Here is a 7,288-nt window from a genome sequence, read left to right on the forward strand (position 1 = left end):
AGTTCTGTGTGAAAAATGATGAATTTTGATATTAATATGATTAAAGTTGACTTTGGTCAACGTTTTTGGTAAACGGACCCGGACCCGTGATTGGACGGTCCCGGACATTTTTGGTTTGATTCCTCGTTTTTGATGTTATTTTGGCGATTTGATCGCACGGTTGAGTTCGTAGGATGTTGTTGAGTTAGTGTGTGTGATTGGTTAGGAGCCCCGAGGGCTTGGGAGTGTTTTCGGAGGTGTTCGGGGTGGTTTTGGAGTTAGGAAAAATTGCAGAAAAATCTGTTGTTGGTGCACAGTGAAATCCTTCTTCGCGTTCGCACTCCTCCCCTCACGTTCGCATAGCTCTGTGTCTTCCTTCTTCGCGTTCGTGTCCTACACCTCGCAATCGCGTAAGCCAAATTTAGGGCCCCAGTAAGTCCCTTCTTCGCGTTCGCGTTCTGGCCATCGCGATCGCGATGCTTTGTTGTTTCCTCCATCGCGTTCGCGTCTCCTGGTATGTGTTCGCGTAGGCCAACCTTGGACCCCCAGTAATTTTACTCTACGCGTTTGCAGCCCTCCCTCGTGAACGCAGTGCTTCCAGTTTCCCCTACTTCGCGAACGCGACCCTTATGTCGCGAACGCATAGAACAAACTCGTCCAGTGATTTTTAAAGTCTAAAAACAGACCCATTACGGGATTATTCCCATTCTTTCATAAAACTTGTCTTCTCCAAGCTCTAGGGGCGATTTTTGAAGCTCTTCTTCACGAAAGCTTCTTGGGCAAGTATTATCTAACTCGTTTTCTTCATTTCTATCATCATTTATCAAATTCCTAGACCTAAAACATGTAATTTAGGGTGTAAATTAAGGGTTTTGGGTAGAGTTAGGTTTTTGAGAATTTTGGGTGATTCAACCTCAATTTGGGGTCGAATCTTAAAAACAAATTATATATTTGAACTCGTGGGGTTATGAGTGATTGGGTTTTGGTCCGAGCCTCGTGTTTGGACCATGTGGGCCCGGTGTCGGATTTTGGAATTTTTGGAAGAAAGCTTGAAAATTCATATTTAGGTATTGGGTTTAGTTTGTTTAGCTATTATTAATATCGTAAAGTCATTATTTCATAGATTTGACTGAGTTGGAGCCGAATTCGAGGGGTAAAGCTATACTAGAGGCTTGAGTTGAGTTTGGAGCATTCGAGGTAAGTGTTTGATCTAACTTTGGCTTGAAGGAATAGGATTAGGATATTATTTGCTAAATGTTGAGTACGGTGTATAGGTATGGTGACGAGTATCTATACACCGGTGTCTAGCATGACCGTGAGTCCTTATTTGTGCGTATTTGGGATTCTGTGGTGACTTTTCCTTATTTAATGGATGGTTTCAATATAATATGAACAGTATGAAGAGGAAATATGATTTGTAAATTTCTTGGAGCGTTGGCTCGAATTATGACATGGTTAGGAAGTAAGAAAATAACGAAGGAGAAAGAGATGTAATTATTCCCTTGCCGGGACGTGTGAGTTATTGTTGTTGCTCCCTTGCCGGGAAGTAAATGTTTATTTGTAATCTCCCTTGCCGGGATAGTTGGATTGATACTTGATCCCTTGCCGGGATAGCTGAATTGGTATTTGTTCCCTTGCCGGGAAATCATTATATATTATAAATTGGGATCGTGTGGCACGCCGACCACTTATATATTATAAAATTGGGATCGTGTGGCACGCCGACCACTTATATATTATAAAATGGGATCGTGTGGCACGCCGACCACTTATATATTATAAAAAATGGGATCGTGTGGCACGCCGACCACTTATATATTATAAAAATGGGATTTGTGGCACACCGACCACTTATATATTATAAAAATGGGATCGTGTGGCACGCCGACCACGAAATCTGTGTTGGAAGGAACCAGTTGTGATTTTTCCTTATGTATTCCTACCGTTCTATTTTATCTGTTATTCCCAAAAGCATGTTCCCCTCCCAGTCTTAATTATTACTTTCCGCTATTATTTTTGTAGTACTTGTACATATATATATCTGCACAGGTTGAACGGTAGTCCTGTCTAGCCTCGTCACTACTTCGCCGGGGTTAGACCAGGCACTTACCAGCACATGGGGTCGGTTGTGCTGATGCTACACTTCTGTGCTCTTTTGCACAGATCACGGTACCGGAGCAGCTTTTGGACCACAGCAGTTGTTGATTGGGAGCTGACATCAGTCCAGGGACTTTCGAGGTAGCTTATCTAGCGTTCGCAGGCCGGAGTCCCTTTCTATGTTTTTAGTTTTTTTTCCTTGTACCGAGACAAACATTGATGTATTTCTATTCAGACTTGTTTTTAGCACTCTTTAGTAGTTCGTGAGCTAGCGACACCAGTCTTGGGTAGAGAAATGTTAACTTCCGCATTTTGGGTTTTCAGTTATTTAAGTTTTAAAGACTTCCGCTTTTATATTAACTGTTTCGTTGTTCTTTATATTGTTGATGTTGTTAAGAGTAGTATTGTATTAATTGGCTTGCCTAGCTCCTATTAGTAGGCGCCATCACGACTCCCGATGGTGGGAAATCCGGGTCGTGACAAGTTGGTAACTACTCACGGACAAACTTGGTAGAGTCTGAGGGATCGGTACGGAGACGTCTGTATTTATCCATCAGAGGCTACAGAGTTAGGAAAATTTCACTTTGTTCTTTCTTGTCGTACGATTCTGTTTCTCAAATACTTATTGCCTTTCTACTCTGTTCTTTCGCAGATGGCGAGAACACATGCTTCCTCTTCTACCACGCAGCAGCCCGAGCCCCCAGCAGCAGCTCCTACGAGGGGCAGAGGGCGAGGCCGAGGCCGTGCCAGAGGCCGAGACAGGGGCAGAGCTCAGCCCCGGGCAGCAGTCCTAGAGGTGGAGCCTCATATTGATTATGATGAGGAGGTTCCAGCCCCAGCAGCTCCGGTGGGCCCGGCTCAGGTCCCAGGAGGGTTCACAGTCACCCCAGATCTTCAGGACGCTTTGGTCAGACTGGCAGGTTTTATGGAGAGCGTCACTAGAGCGGGTTTGCTTCCAGCAGCGCCAGCCACTTCTCAAGCTGGGGGAGGAGTTCAGACTCCTACTACACGTACTCCGGAGCAGGTAGCTCCCCAGGCTCATATTCTAGCGGTTCAGCCAGCTATGGCAGTCCAGCCACGTATTGTGACTCAGGCCGGTGATGGAGCGGCCATGTCCTCGGATGCTTTTGTGGAGGCTTGATAGGTTCTCCATGCTCTTCACCACCACATTTAGCGGCACTTCTTCAGAGGATCCACAGGATTTCTTATTCAGCTGCCATGAGATCCTTCGGACTATGGGTATCGTGGAGACCAATGGGGTCGACTTCGCCACTTTTCGACTAGCAGGATCCGCCAAGACTTGGTGGAGGGACTATTGTTTATCCAGACCAGCAGGGTCGCCATCATTGATATGGGATCAGTTTGCAGAGTTATTTATGGAGAAGTTTCTCCCAGTTACTCAGCGAGAGGCTCTTCGCAGGCAATTCGAGCGCCTCCAGCAGGTCTCTATGACAGTCACGCAGTATGAGACTCGGTTCATTGATTTGGCACGCCATGCTATTATTATACTCCCCACAGAGCGAGAGAGGGTGCGGAGGTTTATTGATGGATTGATTCAGCCGATCCGTCTCCGGATGGCTATGGGAGCCGGTAGTGAGATTTCTTTTCAGGTGGCGGCCAATGCGGCCCGCAGTGTTAAGATGGCTCTTGCACGAGGAGGTGGTCATGCGTCGGATAAGAGGCCTCGTCATTCTGGTAGGTTCAGTGGTACCTCGTCTGGAGGTAGGGATTCTTAGGGTAGAGGCCATAGAGGTGGAGGTAGAGATCATAGAGGTGGAGCTCGGACCGCCAGAGGTAGAGGTCAGCCAGCAGCCGATCGTCCCAGGGATATGGTTCAGGGAGGTGGGGCTCAGCCCCGGTGTTATGCTTTGCCAGCCAGGCCAGAGGCTGAGTCGTCAAATGCTGTGATTACAGGTACTATTCTGGTCTGTGATAGGGATGCTTCAGTGCTATTCGACCCTGGGTCTACGTATTCATATGTGTCGTCCTATTTTGCACCCCACATGGGTATGCCTAGTGATGCTTTGGGTATTCCTGTTTATGTATCTACACCGGTGGGTGATTCTATAGTGGTCGATCGAGTTCATCGTTCCTGTGTGGTAGTGTTTGAGGGTCTTGAGACCCGTTTTGATTTATTGCTCTTAGACATGGTGGACTTCGACGTTATATTGGGGATGGATTGGTTGTCCCCGTATCATGCTATCTTGGATTGTCATGCCAAGACTGTGACCTTAGCATTGCCCGATATGCCTCATTTAGAGTGGAGGGGCACTCCAGGTTATTCTACCCGCAGTGTTATTTCATATGTGAAGGCTCGACGCATGGTCGAGAAGGGGTGTTTAGCTTATCTGGCGTATGTTCGCAATTCCTGCGCAGAGGTCCCTTCTATTGATTCTGTTCCTATTGTTCGGGAGTTTCTCGAGGTTTTTCCTTCAGACCTGCCGGGCATGCCACCCGACAGGGATATTGATTTCTGTATTGATCTGGCTCCGGACACTCAGCCCATTTCTATCCTGCCGTATCGCATGGCCCCACCAGAGTTGAAGGAGTTAAACGACCAGTTGCAGGATTTGCTAGAGAAGGGTTTTATCAAGCCTAGTGTTTCTCCTTGGGGTGCACCGGTGTTATTTGTGAAGAAAAAGGATGGATCGATGAGGATGTGCATTGATTACCGGCAACTGAACAAAGTGACGATCAAGAACAAGTATCCACTGCCGAGGATTGATGATTTGTTTGACCAGCTTCAGGGTGCAAAGGTGTTTTCAAAGATAGACTTGAGATCTGGCTACCATCAGCTGAGGATTAGGGCGACTGATGTCCCTAAGACAGCATTCCGCACTCGGTATGGGCATTATGAGTTTTTGGTCATGTCATTTGGGTTGACCAATGTCCCAGCAGCATTTATGGAATTGATGAACAGAGTGTTCAAGCCTTATTTAGACTCGTTCGTGATAGTCTTTATTGATGATATTCTGGTATACTCCCGCAGNCGCCTCACACTCATCCGACCATCTGAAACCTGGGGCAACCCCTTCTCGGGGTCAAACCTGGTCATCGGGGCTGCGATAGATGAAAACCCCTCCACGAATCGACAATAATAGCCTGCTAACCCCAAGAAACTCCGAATCTCTGTAGCTGAAGCTGGTCGAGTCCAGTTTTTGACTGACTTAATCTTCTTCGGGTCCACCTGAATACCCTCTACTGATACAACGTGACCCAGAAATGCAACCGAACTCAACCAGAACTCACACTTGGAGAACTTGGCATATAACTGACTATCGCTCAGAGTCTGAAGAACTGTGAGGCTGCTGGTCAGAATAATGCGGCTGAGAACCACGACCACCTGAAGTACCATGAGAAACCTGAAGAGCTGACTGAAAGGGCCTCGGAAGATGGCCTCTACCATAAGAATCTCTACCTCCAGACGAGGTACCACTGAATCTACCTGCATGACGGGGCCTCTTATCTGACCCATGACCACCTCCCCGTGCAAGAGCCATCTCAACTCTACGGGCCGCATTGGCCGCCTCCTGAAAAGAAATCTCACTCCCGGCCCCCATAGCCATCTGGAGACGGATCGACTGAATCAATCCCTCAATAAACCTCCGCACCCTCTCTCTCTTGGTGGGGAGTATGACAATAGCATGGCGAGCTAGATCAATGAACCGGGTCTCATACTGTGTGACTGTCATAGAGCCCTGTTGAAGGCGCTCAAACTGCCTGCGAAGAGCATCTCGCTGAGTAACGGGGAAAAACTTCTCCAAGAACAACTCTGCAAACTGGTCCCAAGTCAGAGATGGCGACCCTGCTGGTCTAGCTAAACAATAGTCCCTCCACCAATTCTTGGCGGATCCAGATAGACGAAAGGTGGCGAAGTCGACCCCATTGGTCTCCACAATACCCATAGTCCGAAGAACCTCATGGCAGCTATATAAGAAATCCTGGGGGTCCTCTGAAGAAGCACCGCTGAATGTGGTGGTGAAGAGCTTGGTGAACCTATCCAGCCTCCACAAAGCATCTGCGGACATAGCCGCTCCATCGCCGGTCTGAGTCACAATACCCGGCTGAACTGCCACAGCTGGCTGAACCACTGGAACCTGAGCCTGTGGAGCTACCTGCTCCAGAGTACGTGTAGCAGGAGTCTGAACTCCTCCTCCAGCCTGGGAAGTGGCTGGTGCTACTGGAAGCAAACCCGCTCAAGTGACGCTCTCCATAAGGCCTACCAATCTGACCAAAGCGTCCTGAAGAACTAGGGTGGCTATAAACCCCTCTGGGACCTGAGTTGGGCCCACCGGAGCTGCTGGAGCTGGAACCTCCTCGTCATAATCAGTCTGAGGCTCCACTTTTGGGGCTGCTGCTCGGGGATGAGCTCTGCCCCTGCCTCGGCCTCTGCACGGCCTCGGCCTCGGCCTCTGCCCCTCGTAGGAGCTGTTGCTGGGGGCTCGGGCTGCTACACGGTAGAAGAGAAAGCACGTGTTCTCGCCATCTGCGAAAGAACAGAGTAGAGAGACAATCAGTATTTGAGAAACAGAATCGCACGACAAGAAAGAACAAAAGTGAAATTTTTCCTAACTCTGTAGCCTTTGGGGGATAAATACAGACGTCTCCGTACTGATCCCTCAGACTCTACCGAGCTTGTCCGTGAGTTGTGAGACCTATGTAACCTAGTGCTCTGATACCAACTTGTCACGACCCGGATTTTCCACCCTCGGGAGTCGTGATGACACCTACTATTAGGAGCTAGGCAAGCCAATTATCTATTATCTCTTTTAGCAAACCTCGACATTAATAAAAACAACGAAACATTTAATAGAAAAGTGGAAGTCTTAAATATAAATAAACTGAAACAATGTGGAAGTTTAATACAACTCTACCCAAGAACTGGAGTCACAAACTCACGAACGTCTAGAGAATGCTAAATACAATGTCTGAATAAAAACACAATTCTGTTTGTTCCGGTACAAAGGATAACAAACTAAAGTAAAGATAGAAGAGACTTCGGGCCATGCGGACGCCAGCAAGGCTACCTCGGGGTCTCTGGACTGAAGTCAGCTCCCAAAACTCCTACTGCTGTCCAAAAGCTGCTCCGGCACCGCGATCTGTGCAAAAAGATGCACAGAGTGTAGCATCAGCACAACCGACCCCATGTGCTGGTAAGTGCCTGGCCTGACCCCGGCGAAGTAGTGACGAGGCTAGACCCGACTACCAAACA

The sequence above is a fragment of the Nicotiana attenuata genome, chromosome 11, assembly GCF_001879085.1.
Source record: "Nicotiana attenuata strain UT chromosome 11, NIATTr2, whole genome shotgun sequence".
In the NCBI taxonomy this organism is placed as follows: Eukaryota; Viridiplantae; Streptophyta; class Magnoliopsida; order Solanales; family Solanaceae; genus Nicotiana; species Nicotiana attenuata.